The sequence below is a fragment of the Passer domesticus genome, chromosome Z (assembly GCF_036417665.1).
Source record: "Passer domesticus isolate bPasDom1 chromosome Z, bPasDom1.hap1, whole genome shotgun sequence".
NCBI lineage: Eukaryota > Metazoa > Chordata > Aves > Passeriformes > Passeridae > Passer > Passer domesticus.
Genome location: NC_087512.1, coordinates 12829708 through 12846355, shown reverse-complemented (window position 1 = coordinate 12846355; position 16648 = coordinate 12829708). Strand labels below are relative to the sequence as shown.

General features: G+C 40.0%; 1 long non-coding RNA gene across 1 annotated transcript in view; it reads left to right on the top strand.

The window, feature by feature from the left end:
* LOC135289266 (uncharacterized) overlaps nt 1–13228 on the top strand; it is a 45842-nt gene extending 32614 nt beyond the window's left edge. Inside the window, exons 4-5 of the long non-coding RNA XR_010352049.1 lie at nt 11377–11646; nt 13136–13228. This is a non-coding gene — a long non-coding RNA (uncharacterized LOC135289266). The remainder of the gene's footprint in view (nt 1–11376; nt 11647–13135) is intronic.
* The last annotated feature ends 3420 nt before the right edge of the window (nt 13229–16648 follow it).

Sequence of the window (16648 nt, the reverse complement as noted above, 5' to 3'; positions counted from 1 at the left end):
GCAAGACAGCTATCAGCTACATATAAGGAAAAGAATATAAATTCAGCCTCTCTGCTGAGCTATGACATCCTGGTTGTCACACTTACTGGCAAAAGAGCATTCAAAAACACTGCACTGCTGTGTTTGTTGAGCAGTAAGTGCAGACTTCAGTATACTGAGACTTCATAATACACACTCCACCCTCCAATTAACCCACATGTTGACTTTGCATTCTTCTCCTGGGCTTCTGTCTTGCATGTCTTTCCTCTGCTGCAGATAGTTTCACAGAATTCTGTGTTGAAACAAGGTCAGCCTCTGTGTCCTTGGTCAAACAGTTCTTCCTGAGTGAAGCTTGCCTTTGGGAGCTTGGGTTGTGGGCAGTGAAACACTACAGAAACCATTCTGTGTCTCTAGTGGTTTGTGTGCACAGATCTGTCACACTGTCTTGTATTTGCCCTGAAGGCTTGTCTGGCACCTTTTGACTGATTGTGCAATGATTCACTTGATTCACTTCCTCTATTTCTTTTCCCAATCCACACTTACCAGCACTGAGAAGGGACTGCACACAAAGTGTTTTAGCCTGTGAATTTTCTGTAAGGTTTTCTGCATAATTCCTAGACTCGTCTATTTCATAGAGTCACAGAAGATGTCAAGGTGGAAGGCACCTATAAGGATCACTGAGTCCAACTCCCTGATCCTCACAGGACAACATAAAGCTAAATCATATCACTGAGAGCATCATCCAGATGCTTTCTCATGAACTGTAGAGGAGTTCTCAATAACTATTGTATTGCAAGCCATTCTTGGACTGCCATACCTAGGAAATGAAAAGGTGGAATGGAAAGGAAGAAGATATTTGTTAGGAAGTGGGTGAAACCTCTTCTGGCTAATTAAGGTGTCTTGGTGCACTCATTGCCCCCAGAGCTCTCTAGGGATATTATAGTAATAGTGGTGAGTGCTGCCAAGAGAAAGAGCCATTTGAGCCTGCTGTGGCACTGAAGGCAAAGGGCTGGGAAGAGGGAAAGTGATGTGTTTGGAATGTGGTGTGGAAAGCAGGTGGTAAAAGCACAGGGGAGATCTGGATGGAAGACATTACCCAAGCTGAGAGCTTGCCATCTTTACTGGCTCAGCTTCTAGTGATACAAAAGCATTGGTGAAATACTAAATGAAACACCACCATAAGGTTTTTGGCTGTTTCATACAGGATATCTCATTTGCCTAACTTTGGTCTGAAAAAGTTATTCCTAGTTATTCCTGTCTAGGGATTGCTGCGGAAATACAGAGTCTAGTGGGATGATCAAGATCTAAAGTAAACAGTTTCTAATTTTTGCTTTACTGAGAGCTCAATATACAAGTTTTGTTATTTCCATACATGTTTTCCACAGTCGCTTGTTGCACTAATTTTAGTCCCTTAAAACAATGGGAGGAAAATTGTACATGGCAAAATATTGTAGATTAGGCAGCAGGGAAGATTTTGCAGCCTACCCAGATTCTGAGTCACAAATGAGATATCCAAATTTACCATTCTTCAGAACCTCCTTTGTGGTTTGCCTGAATCTGAAATTTTGTTCTCTCATACAACAGTGTTATTTCTACCACCTAATAAATTGCCATAACTTAGTATATTTATGTGATCTGCTAAAACTTTTGATATGTTGTGTTAAAGTATCTCATACTGCATCTCTTAATACAGTCATCTTTACTCAGAAAGTGGCCTCAGATTAGCCCAGCTTCTGGGCTATTTTAACTTTCCTGTTATAATTGAATAGATACAACTCAGGCTCTTCAGGCCTTATTTATAGTAGTTATAGCACTGCACTTCCTTCCTCGGGGAAAAGATATGTACACTGGCAAAAGAGTTGTTTTGCTGTTACTGCCCTTACCAGTTCCAGGAATTCAATGTCTATTCACTTTTAGGCTGGTATGACCATGGCTTCAGACCTTGGGTCAACCTCAGTGAAAGGGGGCTAAGCTGATTCAAACTACCTTGCTTCTCATGCAGGCAGAGTATACACAGACAGTTGCAGCTACCCTGCAGAAACTTGTTTTGTCTATCTAGGGACTCCTCTGGAGTGTCTGCCAGCACGCTTGTCAGAGAGGTGTGCAATGTTTTTTCCCCACACTCTTAACCAGTGTCTCTCTGCCAGTAAAACTTCTAAGTTTAGGCAGGCTGTATTGTGAATGCAGCTGTATCAGTAAAGCTCATTTCTGCATTAGAAGAGAACAGTGTTGTACCATTGTAAGGAACTTTATCATCACACTTATATTAGGGGCTAATATCACCATAAGCACTTTGGCACAAGTGAGAATTAGGCCATTTATCTATTGCACACCCCACTGCCGATGAAAGGGCTCAGTTACAATCATCTCTGAACTTCTTAGGAAAACTGAAGGATTTGCTGACTGAGACAAGTTAATATATCGCTGGAGATATTCACAATGTCATGCAGTTCTAGTGGAGAAAAAAAGCATGGGAACTAAAAAAAAAAAATCTAGCAGTTACCATAGCCACCTGATGGGCCATTGCATGTTTGCTGGCTGGTGGCATCACCCTTGTTTGCAGAGTTTGTTGGGCTAGCCAAGCTTTTTTTGTCTTAATCATTCATGCAGTTCTTAATAAGATGTGATTCTGTAACCACCTCAAAGGGGTTTTTTTAGCTGAAGAAAAGGCTGCACCTAGATTTCATGCATTTTATTTTCAAAAAGATTGTTCAAGAGGAAAGAAAAACTCAGTTGAAAAAACACTGGAGTATAAGAAGAGCATGGCAGAATGAAGAAAACTGCATTGCCCTTAAAATTTTAGTAGATTTTTCACAAAGTTTTTTCCCTGTATTCTCTGGCTTTGTAACCCGAGTATCATTTCATTTTATGTCCCTTACCTGTTAGGAACATGTACATGCTTTTTATGAGGACTGTGAGGGATTGCAAAGTATTTTACTGGTCATTCTGTGTACACTGCAGTTGAGTGGGAACTGTTTTCCCCATTTTCTGGGGAATTCCAGAATTGCCATTTCAAAATTGTTTACATCACAAAACGGTTCAGACAAACAGGCAAGTATCTGCCAGGAACCAGAATTGTCCAAAATTTGTCCTTTACCTGAGAGCTTTAAGCCCTTGTGTTTGAAGAGTTTTCTGGCAAGTACATAACTTTGTACTTAGTGGTTTCAGTAAGACATGAAGAAGCTGAAGGAGGCAATATCTGTGTCTGCCATTGCTCGCGTGAGAGGATATATGGGAGGAAGGTGCTTACAGCAGTAATCTGTACCCTCAGAACAAGATTTCTAAGCCTTTCCTAGTACCCAACGTGTAGGCTCTAGAGGTGATGTTTCTGCTACACTTTCCCCTCCCCTGTCTGTACACAAAAGATTGCAATACTACCATTTAATAATATTGTGAGGAATCATCTATTCCTTTAACATAAATGCTCTGCAACATGCCACTGCAGGGACCTGAAAAAATGTTTAAAAACAATTGACTCTTGTCTTTCTCAAGCAGTAGTAAACTGGTTTGGATGGGCAGTAGCAGGGTTTAAAGGCAAAGATTGCCATTGATCTGAATCAGCAAAATTTCTGCCATAATCTAGGATGAAGCCAGACAGAGCCCTGAACGGAAGCAGGGGAAGGCTGAGAAAGCTTTTGCTTGTCTTGACTTACTGACCATGGAAGTGCACTGCAGGCTCCCACCTCAGCACCCCAGCACAGGCTGTAAGGTGTCCAGGAAGGGTCTTTCTTTTCTCACAGAAATGACATCAAACAAATCTTCCAGGAGAGTGAAAGCAAAGTCAGCAGCTAGAATGGATTCACTAGTGTTTCAGTTGGGTTGTTAGCTGTTTTGGATTACTCTTAAAAAAGAAATATAACTGTCTAGTTCTCCTTCTTAGGTGGACCAAAACCAAATTATGAAGTTTTCATTATTTTTTTTCTCAGAACAGGAATCATGTCCATCATGTACAACAAACTAGGCAGGTTGTCTCAGGTGTCTCTTCTCAAGAGTTCAAAACACTCTTGCCCTGTATTACTTAAGTTTGCTATGGAGCAAAGGCAGAGACAACTCCAGAGTCTCTAGGATCTTTCTAGGCTTTAGTAAATGCATGCAGGAGCAGAATACCCCTTGTTTCTGGACTATCCTTATCACTCAGGTGGGTTTCAGCTTAAGCACATGCTGATGGACCATCAATAAGAAAAGACAGGTAATAAAACACTGAGAGCAAGTTTCCACATCCCCCTTTCCCTCCTTCAGGTCTTTGCATACATGGTTCTTTTTGGCTGGAGCAGAATTTTAGAGGTCAGGTTGTTTCAGACCTTTGAACCCCACTGTTCTGTATGTCCTTTGAAACACTCTGTTCTTACTTACAGCTTCCAACCTCTTTACATCAGCACATTTGGTGTAGGAATCTGCTCTTTGGATGTTAGCAAATATGACCTGTCCAACTTTCAGGATGAGTGTTGTTTAATCTTGAGTCCTCCACTCAGCTTTTCTATTTTTTCTAGACCCATTTCTCAGGGGATGAAGTGCAAAAAGCTAGTTTCTGTAAACGCCTGGAGTTGGTTAAAGGAATTTGGAAAAATTCAGGGGATTTGAATATAAAGGGTACAGTGTGTTTTCTGCTTTTGATTTTTTTTCTGCCTCTACATTCATCTATAATTTGTGGCATCACAGTTAAATCATGTTATGCCACTGACATTTTTGTATGGTGTAATCATTCCTGATTGCTGTCTCTGCCCTTTGCTAGCTGGTTTCCCTCTACAGTACAAAAAGAAAAGAAAAGAAAAGAAAAGAAAAGAAAAGAAAAGAAAAGAAAAGAAAAGAAAAGAAAAGAAAAGAAAAGAAAAGAAAAGAAAAGAAAAGAAAAGAAAAGAAAAGAAAAGAAAAGAAAAGAAAAGAAAAGAAAAGAAAAGAAAAGAAAAGAAAAGAAAAGAAAAGAAAAGAAAAGAAAAGAAAAGAAAAGAAAAGAAAAAGAAATATTACCATAAAGACAATTTTTTTATTTCCAAATGTTTGAGTAAAACAGGTCTCAAAATAAAGTAGTATTAATAGATGAGATAAGTTTCATGTCACCTTGTCAGCTTTTTTACCAGTTTCTTTCAAATCAACAGAAACTTGCTGTTCTCAGCAAGTCTTAAGAAACATGGGTTACTGGAAGAGAATCAGTTTATATTCTAGCAAGGCTTTGCCTCGCCATGAAGTAAATAAATGCACAATTCCCATGTTTCTGCACTGTACCATGTGTACCTCTGTTGAACTCCTGGCAGTGCCCTGGCACATATGCCTTGGTCTTTCTAGTTGCTCTCAGTGTGCTGAGGTGGGCTGGTCATGAAGGAGGCTGTCCACCCCCACAGACAGGACATTCTGACACTCCTGCCCTGTGGCTGGCCTCAACAGTGCAGCAAGGAAACTGCTTTCTGAACAAAACATAGCTCATAGGCAAAATGAAAGGCTGTGTTGTGGCCTGGCTCTGGAAGTGTCAGTTGAGTCTAGCTGGCTTGGAAACATTGGGAAGCTTCCTCTGCTCCGGCCATATGCCCACAGTCTCCACTGCACTGCTCTCCCTATCCAGATACCTGAGTCTTCAGGGTCAGGAAATCACCAGGCAGTCCTAGAGCCAGTATTTGTCACTTTTCAGGCATTGCTTAGGACATACAATCAGTGTTGCAGTAGGATTTTTGAATGGTGTAGTGACAGTTTTTAACTCCAGATGGGTTTTAATCATTAGTGTGGCTCATATGTCTTGAGAACAAAACATGACATCTTTTTCCTCCAGAGTCTACAAAATGGCAAGCTGTGTGTTAGGATCTTTTCAACTGTGCTTTTAAACAAACACATTCTAGCCTGTCAGCTTGGTTATACTAAAACTTCAGCTAAAAACCTGCCCAATTTTTTTCTGACACAACCATCTCTTCACTCTCAGCTGGCTTAATCCAACAAGTCATTAGCTGGTGCATTTGAGACAGGATTGTGAGCAGTGGTGAGAGAATTCACTGACAGCTTGCTGTTGGTAGCTTACTGGCACTGGCTATAGCTACAGTCTTATGTAACTCATTAGAAAATGGAAACCAAAGGTGCTGAAGTTCACTATTACAGAGCATTTCTCAACAGCACAGAAAGCTTAGGTTAGTTTTCATATGTTTATAAGTCAGCATCATTAGACAGCTCTTCCTTTTGGATGATTTGTTTAATGAGAAAACCTCCTCATGGGATTATTTAAAGATTTAGGATTGTTTTGGTTTGGTTGGGGTTTTTTTACTATGGATGTTCTACAGTCATAAAGTTTAGCTTTTGCTCATTTTTAGCCACACTAAGTTGTTGCAAATTGCAACATCTTGCATCCCTTCTCAACTCTAATAACTGTACCATCAGGTAATATAAATAACAAGTCTTTCAAAGAATGTGTTATCTGTATCAACCTCATGAACTTGAAAAATCTGATATTTAATATCTCTGTGCATTAGTTCTGATTTGTAAAAACTATGAGATCTAATTGGCCTCTGTATTTCTTTTTTATTTTTGATTAATAGGACTCAAATGTGGATAGGACTATAGTATTTACTTTAGTAAAATCTGGTGTTTTGCAGATGACTGACTGATGTATGGACCTCTGACATTTGGACACCATGAGGAATTTATTTTGATTCATACAGTTAAGGAGAAGGATAATTTTTTCCTTGCAGTTGAGCTAGTCTTTATTTTTCAGAAAGCACATCAATGTAAAGACCTTATGTGTGAAATTTCTTTTACATCATTCCAGCTTTAATGTTCAGTGTTTGTGTAGGTTCACTCTCCAGTTAGCAGAGAAACAGACATTGAAGGCTGACATTTCTGAGAATGATGGGCTCTGTCATCTCAAGAGCCATCTGTCTCTCCCCACTGACTCTAGAGGGGACCTGGACAATTAGTTGAGGACAGATTGTCATAAGCAATACTATTAAGAGGCACCCCAAGTGCTAGTGTGGGGATGTGACATCAGCACTCTAATTACTATTGCTTACACATCATATCTTAAGTTTTTCTAATAGCTTCCTACAACAAACACTTGCTAAGACCCTTGATATATTAAATTTTGACTCAGGTAAACGAGAACACTCCTCTTTATGGTACATCCTAAGACAATGACCCTGTGGAATTTCTATTCTCTTTCACAAACTTAGGCCAACTTCTTTTAATGTCTTTTAATAATCCTGTTTTTCTAGGTTGTGCATCTTCTGTGCTGACAGAGAAACAACCAGAAAATAATCCTGCAAAAAGACCCTTCAGCTTGTTTCCACTTTGTCCTTTTCCTGGGTTAATGGCATCCTCTTCCTTCCTTCCCATTCCTAACAGAAATTTTCATAGCTTATTCTTTAAATCCTCCAAACATGGAGATTTCAGCCTTGAATTCTGTCACCTAGCCATGCTATATCTTCACTGTTCTTCTTAGAAGAAAGTTTTCCTTAAGATTTAAGCTTCATTATTGTGGCTGCACTTTAGAGTCCATTGATACTGCCTTTGTAGTCTTCCAGTCCTGGGATATGATACAGTAGTGGTTTACTCAGCACCATACACAGGACAAACTTTACTTTCCCCCTCTTCTCTCATTTCACAGAAATGCAAAAAGTCATGAGTATTTTCTCTTTTTAGCAATGTTGTTTGGAATTTTTAATCTCTATGCAGAGTATAGGTGTTACCTGACAATAGGTTACCTGTCTGTCTGTCTATGTACCACTAACATAATTCCTTCTTAGTCTTACACTGTGGAGAATCTGGGGTATACATAGGTGAAACAGTCCTCCTGAATTTGTGATGGACAAAGAATTACTAATGAGTCTTAATAAGGAAAGGCACGCTGGAAAAGTAGCCACCAGACTGAGTAACTATAGCAATAAATTCAAGGCTGTGGAAAAAACCATTCTGCTCCTAGATTCAACTCTGATTTCTCGAGAAAAGACTGGCAGACTGTAGCAGCTGACAGGCTATTGTTCTTCACAGACACAGAATCTGCTGAGACAGGAAGGTGCTGAAATGGATAGCTAAGTTTTAACTTGCATGCAGTTTTAACTTGCACTGCCAGGACAAACAAGCTTTCTGGATAATTTCCTAACAAGAAATCAGGATATTGTTTTACTTCAGGGATGTATTAACAAGAGAAGGTTGCTGAACTAATGATCTCCATGTCATACACAATGCCACAAACTTCCAGAGTTGAAAAAATCCAGTGAAAATTATGGTCCTATTCAGCAGAAAAAATGCTTGACTACAGCCAGCTAAGGTGCACTTACACTATTTGGCTTAACACTCTGCAGCTGTGTGTGGTATAAATGGAAATGAAATGTTTTATAGAGGTTTAGGTCAGTATTCCTTCTACTGTGCACCTTCTGAGTGGTGTAGCAGCTACAGCTGCATATAAAAGAATATAGTAGCTCCTCAAGTCCAAAACTTATTTTGTGAAAAAGGATCTTATTATGTTTATAAATCTGCAAGTTGTCGCATTCCTTTAACCTTCAGCCTCCATATATACTGGCATAGGACAGGGTTTTCCAGAGCAATGCCATACACCCTGTGCCTGTGTCATACAAACACATAAACAAAAGAGATGGTACTTGCTGTAGCTGGAAGCATCCTGAAGCGAAGTCTACATGAATAAGCATGGAATCTTTGTGACAATTCCAAAGGAAGACCCTGCATTCTTGAACTCTTGATTGAGTTTAACTCTGAATGAGAGCCTGGAATGAGAGTGCCTATTGTAAACACTACTGTGAAATACTGGGTTGTTTATTTGGAGACTCAAACCAGACATGTTAGAAAGAACATAGGACCAACTATTACAAAGCTGTATACATACAGAACCTGCTCTCAAATGTTTTGAAGTTTAGAGATAAAACAATCTTTTACAGCTTTTTTTTTTTTCGTTATTATTCTGAGTCGTCATTTTCTTCTCTGTCCCTGCTTCAGTGTTTCTTGTGGTGCTCCTGTCATGGAGAGTCTGTGTTTCATTATCAAGCTCATGGCTGGATACCATCACAAACCCCTTCTTTAGAGCATGCAGGAAAAAACAGACCATGCATTAGCTGACCAGACATCTCTATTTCTGAAACAGTTTTTGACTGAAGCTTGTATCCAAATATTCACTGGTTGGAGAGGATTCTTGTGTGACAGATTGACGATGAACATCAGATAGCTCAATCCACCAAAAACAGTGGTATGGTTATAAGGGCATGGAGGAAAAAAATGGGGTTTTTTGCCACTGAAAATGAATTTTCTTCCAATAATGTCAGTATGAGAGCGAATGAAGAATGAAGGCTGACCAGGAGGTAGGAATGAGCCAAGCTAAAGTAAAAAAATAGTTAAGGAAAAATTAAGTCACATTTTTATTACTTTAAAATAACACTATACTTTCCTTATATAAATAAACTCACAAAACAAATATTCAAAATATTATGTGTGGTTTATATAAAAAAAAATCATACTATCAGATGATGAATTTAGGAGGAACTGTCTCCTCATACATGCAGGATCAGTAGTTACAGACTGAATTACTCAGTTAATCCTCCAGACTGTGGCTACAGAGACAGGATCTTGTCAGTCCCCATGGTGTACCCACAGGACTTAACTGCATTGTCTAGCCTCACCTGGGGCCTCCACACACTCTGCCCCTGCAGCTAGGTGCCTCTTTTTAGCTCCTGCCTGGGATTTAGTCCCTGCTGAAATTATGTTGTGGGAATACTGATCTCTAGCTCGGCCACAGCCCAGGCTATCAGTGGATCCCCTTGATGATCCCTGTCTGCAAAATGACTCCTTTGCTTGTTCTGAGGCTTCTCTCATTACTCTGGACCTGCTCCATTACTGCTGAGCTGTGTTTTCCCCTGGGATGCCCTCATCAAATCTTATCCTGGTCCTGATCTGTGGATTTACTTCGTGCCTTACCATCAGACCTGACATACTACCATGAATTCACCTGACAATCTGGATCCTTTGCTGACTCTGGCTGCCACCTCTGAGCCCATGCTGCTCATCTTCCTTGGCCAGGGTGTGGTTTGGCCTTTGCCCTGCTAGTCTTGTATTGTGCTCAGCTCCTGTCTCCTCTTCCGTTGAGGAACAGCCAGTCCTCACTGTACCCTGAAAGGTCTATCTAAAGCACTGGTACTGCTGTATTTCCAAATTACTCTGTTCCAATTACAGGAGAACTCAAACTATCTATGCTACATTTCAAAGACAAAAAATGCTCCAGCACAGAATAATTCTGTATTGCTATTAGCTCATATGGGACTAAAAACAGTGCATCCTAACTTTTGGGTTGAATTTGCTGCTATTTTACACAGATTAATATATTTTCGTTTTCTGTCCTCCTCTATGTGTGGCAGTAATGCAGCCCCATTCTTTTAGTCAGAGTCCTAGAGCTTTATTATTTCCTACAGCTGTGCTAGTAGGATGGCCCAAGTTGCTTAAATGAGAAGGAGACAATTAAACTGACAGCTGTCTACTGGGATGTAGTGGAGCAAATAACTGTCTGTACTTGAAAAAGAAATTGTGCTACAGATACATGACAACATAGCCAATCTCTTTGAACAGGGAGAATAAAACTGTCTGTTCCCTGAAATAGTGTCTGACTATATTTGGAACACTAAGGTATGACTCTGAAAGCTGTGGCTTCAGCAAGCAAAAAGTGATCACAAAATAAATAAAGAAATGAAAATACACACATTCCCACACACTCAAGCAGAACAGGGAAAATAGAAAGGATAAACACAGAGTTCAGTTTATTTACTTTGTTGCGAATGACAGTCAGTGTTTTAGCTAAGAACAACAAGGGCCTTGGATTATTTTTCAAATAGGTGAGGCAGTCTTTTGGTTAGAACCAGAAGAGAAGCAGTTTGAGTCAAAGTGCCTCGAGAAATAAGCCAGATTTTCAGAGTGCCCAAGTCTCACTTCAGTTTGAAGCCTTAATTAAGTCCTCATTTTAGGGTCAGTACTGGAGACTTCTAAATTTAAGTAGAAGGACTAGGAGTTATCCAAAGCCATTCACGTCAACAGCAGCTCCATGGACTTCAGCGAGCTTGAGCTCAGGTCCTTAATGGGAGTATTTAGCTGCTATGTACATCTACAGAATAAATATATAATATATATGTAATGCATGTATTCCTACAAAATAAACCCATATATTACGTACAGATTTTCCTTCCTACCTAGCATTAATAAAGAGGGTTAAGCATGCCATTTTTCTTTTTTTTTTTCTCCTAAGGCAACCCATTTCAGATATGAACAATCACGTTTTTGCATGTTAAAGATTACACAGTGAGTTATTAACTTTAAACACCCTTCATTCCTGAAAGCTATGTGGTAGAGACATTTTAGGTTGGGGCAACTCCTCTTACATAAGAGAGTTTTTCTGCCAAGTTATTACCTCAGACACTTTTTGTGTTGTAGGTGAATATTTATACAGAGATTTCTCCTCCTCACAAAAGGCCTACTGGAAAGCCTGGATATCCAGAATACGGCAAAAGCAGAAATAAGGCAGTCTTGGGCTTGAAAAAACTGAAGAAAGACATCTCCAAAAAGAATAGACAAAAATGAAACTAAATGCTGATTTGTAATCCTGTCTTCTGTGACGTTTTCCTCCCTCCTACTGCTTCCAGCATAAGCAGAGCTCTCTTGACACCTTGCAGAAACTTAGGAGCACCTGGCTGGCTCTCAAGGGTAAGTCTCAACTTGTCTATGAGTTCACTAGAAAAACACTAGCATGTTGTTCTTCTTCCACCTGATATTTATTTTCAGTTTGCCTACAAAGGCTCTGGTCAGTGCAGTTTCTGTTTCTCAGAAATTACAGCAAATGAATGCTGATATGCTTGGCTTGCAAATTAAAGTGCCAAGTTAAGCAGCTGTCCTGAAGGTCTTGGGCTCCCTTGGGTGCCTGAGGTTTCAGTGTCCTTACAAAAAGAATAGAGAAGATGACAAAAATACATCCTCCTTTATTTTTTTCTTTTCACTGGTTTGTTGGTCTGGGGACAGCATGTACTAGTTAACAAGTTCTGCCCTTTGCTATTGTTATCCTAAATTGGTACTCTTTGGGCAACTAGACGACTCTGTTGCCTGTTGTCAGGCTCCCTTTAATGTGTATTTCGATTAGGGTCAGCCTAAAAAGACTAGTGTGGGTGTCTGGCTGGAGCCATACAATAGGGTTAAGAACTACTCAGTCAAATTCACTTTTTTACCTCTGTCAGTAAAAAATATTACCGTGTTTAACAGGGAGGAAAGTAAGGGGTTTCTCACTAGTCTGACTTTTAAGGAGTGGTGTCTATGAATGAACTGGAGGAAGGCTGAAAAATCCTGCAGAATAAAACTGCTTTGGCCCCAAAAAAGAGGTGTGAGCAAAGAAACTTTCAGACACTGGCTTACTTTTCACTCCCAGTGGAGTCAGTGAAGATGCCTGTAATTGATTTCAAAGGGAGAAAACCATGCCAGCATTTGTACAGAAGTATTTTTTATATATTTCAATACATGGAACCAAAGTTCTGGCTCTTCTGTAGCTTATGTAATGGAGTAATCTCCAAGGAAAGGGAAAATTGGCTGCTATATAGACGTGGAAACATTCATTAATCATTGGATCAGCACTCTAAACATTTCCTGTTTATATCCAGAGTGACACTTCTTTAAATTATATTGCCAGTTTTAATTTGGCATAGATGTCTTATTTTGTAAAAACAAGCTGTTATCAAATTTAACAAAAATAGAACAGTTTCCATGAAGAAAATTATTCTGAACGGCCTTTGGTCCAGATCATGTTTCAGAAAACCATGCTTTCTTCAAAAGTTTTGATCTAGTCACCTCAGACTGAAAAACTGAAGGGAAACTTGTTTAAAAATAAAAAATGAAAAAAAAGGGGGTTGAAATTGTCCTGTATCGTCCACTTCAGATGAAAAAAATGAATTATTAAAGAGATGTGCAATTTTCTGGCTCAGGTCATAGTAAATGAGCCTGTGGTGGATATCTGTTTAAAAAGAATTTGCAGTTGCACTGCTCACACACAATTACATCCATTCTGATTATTGCTGTTTGTCCCTCCTGCTGTCTCAGAATTTCCATGATCAACAGTTCTCAATCTCTCCCATCCCCAGCCCCCTAGACCTAAACCTACCTCCTTTTCTCATCAGGACCCAAATAACTCACAGATTTTAACATATTTCAGACTACTGCATGAATGTATAAACAGATTTTGCAGGGAGAGAGAGAGCAAAAGGAGTGGGGGAAGGAAAAAAAAGCATCTGAAAGGTAAACCTTCTAATATTCCATTTCTATCAATTGTCTTCAGCATCACAAGGCTGAGTTTTTCATGGTAAAGGTAGATAAGCAATTTCCTATAACGGGGAAAAAAAGCATTTTTGGCACTGAGTTTAACTGATGCAGAGTACCTGTGTCTATGAAGTTAAACAACTTTGCCCTCTGAGATGGGTTGGCTGTATCCAGACCACTAGCTGTGACTGAATCCTGCAAGCCTACCTGGGAATTCTCTGGGAGACCCCCACTTGGCTTCATCCGAAGCTGTACCCCACTGTGCCACTGCTTGAGCAGTTCAACAGGGAAGGCAGTTCATCAAGAATCACACAAGTTTCCCAGATCTGCTCACTGGTGTGAAGACAATGTAGTTTCTCCCTGAACTGCAACTACTAAGGACACTATACCAAAAGAAAAGTGCAGTGAAAGTTCAAGTTATAAAATATTCAGGGTTCCAGGGTCTCTGTGTTGTAATCATGAAGTTTCATTTTGACAGTCTGATGTATCTCTCCTCTCCCCTACATACCTAGCCAGGGAAGTTCCTATATGGTAGTGGCAATACTGGCAAGCTCTCTATTCCCTAGGGTTTATAAGTGAAGAAGAAAAGGAGTTTAGGAGAGAATATAGTGAAGAATGCATCCAGCCCCCCAGTTTTTCCCTTGCCTGTGTGTCTTAGCCATCACATAGCACAAAAACACCATACCCAAATATCAAAATCCCATACCTTTCACCTCTTGGAAAACAGGTAGATGAGTAATTTACCTAAGGCATGGTTGGCTAAAATACAGTAAATACCAGAACACCGTGTCTGTTCCTACTTCTTATCTGTTCTGCTGTTTCAGCACATGAAACAAACAGGCTTTAGTGGCATATAAACTGCTGATGAAAGTGTGAGTCTCTTGTCATATTTTGTATGAAGTAATGGTGAATCTCAGAGTTTGGCTTGCAAGGTGAAAGGGTCTTTAGTAATCCCAGCAGAAAATCATTGATGTTCCAGTGTTGTGGCATTTTTAAATCAATTCATAACATTTCAATAAGGAAGAACATTCTAATCCAAGGAAATTTTTCCCAGTGTAAGAGAAACAGTTTTAAATTCAATGGGTTGTATCAAAAGAGGCTACAGAATAACTTAATCTAGTAATAATTTGTAAAATTCAGGTTGCAGGATACGGCCACCAGAAGGACTGTAAAACTTTGGCTTCTTGTTTGAGCTGTCCTGACATACATTACCCACAACAAAGCAATTGGCCTTTGCCTCTACAACACTGGCTTGTTCTGTGGCAGAGCCAGGAATGTAGGAATGTGGCTCCCAGCCAAGCTGGTGGGGAGAGGAGAATGCCCTCGACCTGGAGGATTCCAGCTCTTTCCATGTCTGCATCTTTTATCCAGCACTTTATGACAGTTGAAGAGGGTGCTTTTCCATGCTGCCCACAGCTGCTGTTCTCCCTCCTGCATCTGCCATTCTCACACTCCCAGCCCGGGTGGTCGTGCTGGGTTTGTGCACTGCGGGCTAGCCAGGATGTGGCTATTGAAAAGACAAACGTGGGGAAGGCCAGAGCTTGGCTATATGTGCATAACAGCAAGTCAGTCAGTGTTCACAGGCTGAGAATACCACAGTGTTTGAGCTAAGGGAAGCTCTTTGTTTGCTTTTCCTTGCACTACTGACTGGGTTACTTCAGCCTAATAGAAGGCTCTTTATTTTATTTTATGCTCTGTGAACCTGACCCATCACAAATCAATTACAAAAAGCTTATAGGTTCTTTCATCCTGCTCCTCCCAGGAAGGGCAGCTGAGAATAATTCATAATGAATAAATCTGATAGTTCCCAGAAGACTGTACTTAGTGGGCTTGAAGTTCTTCCTTCTGCTTCAAACAATCACTGAAAGAGAGAGTTGAGTTTCAGGTGAGGTAGTGGTAGTAGAAGAAAAGATGTTTTACACTTCATTTTTACCAGTGGGCAATTTCTGACTGTTCCTCTGATGTACTCTATAACTTTGGAAAGCATCATCACCCAGGGTACTCCCAGGAGATAAAGTCAGTAGTAACTGCAGGGCAGCAGGGCTCTGGACACTTTCTTGACACTTCACAGTTCTCCCTGACATCTGAATGTACCAATTTCTGGGAAGTTAGGGTTAAATAAGTGAGTAGTTTATTCTGTTGTAAAGACTATTAGAGGAACTATTGTGAGTTCATCTTGTGGCTGTGGGTCCCGATGTTAAAACTGACTGAGGCCCACCTCTAATTCTAAACTCAGTGGTAGTCTACAGAGAAATTAAATTTATCAGCAAGAATTTAAATTACATCTTTTTCCAAAGACTGTTTATATTCTTTTCTTTAATCATACTTTCATTGGGCCAGCAAATAATAACATTGTAATAACATCATGCCAGACAAGCCACTTCAAAACCAAGAAGAAATAAAAATTACAAACACTGAACTGGCAGAGAAGACGACCACTAGAGATTGCCCAAATGGTGCCACGGTGTCTGCAGACATTGCAGGGAGACAGTGGGATGCTGTAGAAGGGATAAGAACCAGTTCTGGAGGCAGGGTGTTTTTTCAGGACATGGAGAATCACAGTCTGTGGGATTTTTATTACATGGGCCATATTTAAGGGCCATATTAGATATCTAAAGTCAGATTGTACCTCTGGGATTTTAGATGGACAGTGGAGATGTAGGTGCTTTTGAGACCTTACAAGTCACTATTCTACTGCTTTAAAGACTTTAAGAGTTTGGCTTTTTGAGACTGAGGAGTGACACAATCAAAGTTAGGGAATGCATAAATATTGAGTAGCCTCCCTTCCCATTCACACTGATGGGAGTATGCAGAACCTATCCTCTACCTCAGTGTTGCTTTGACCCATAATTTAAAATACCTAGACCCAAAGGTAAGCTCTGACCCACATGAAATTGCTGCAACAAGTGTTGATTTTTGCCAGCTTTTTAATTTCCTTTCTACCTTGCAATGGTGTTGTGATGCATAATTTGAGTTTGCAAATTACTCTGGCAGGAAAGCTTTCTGACAAGCAATGACACAGTATATTGTGTACTTCAGAACTTGACTTTAGGCCAAACAGATAGAAAAGAGCAGGAAGGGGGTCAAAATTTTATTTCATCCCTTGTATTTCTGAATCCATGTAGGAAGAACCTGGGTGTGCCCAGAAATAGCCACATGCTGGAGATCCTAATAGTTTTCACTTCTGCTTATGAAACTAATGGAAGTTTTTCTCATGCCATCCACTCTTGCAGGTCCAACACATTTAGTGCCTCCAGGCTGAGAGAGGAGCCACAGTAAAGTTCAGGGTGAATAATGCAGAAGAGTTACCTCTAGGTACCAAGGATGGTTCAGTCCTAGAACCTCCATCTGTTTAAATGTCTGAAATGAGTGGATTCCCAAGGCATAGGAAAGGGAAGTTAGTTCACTA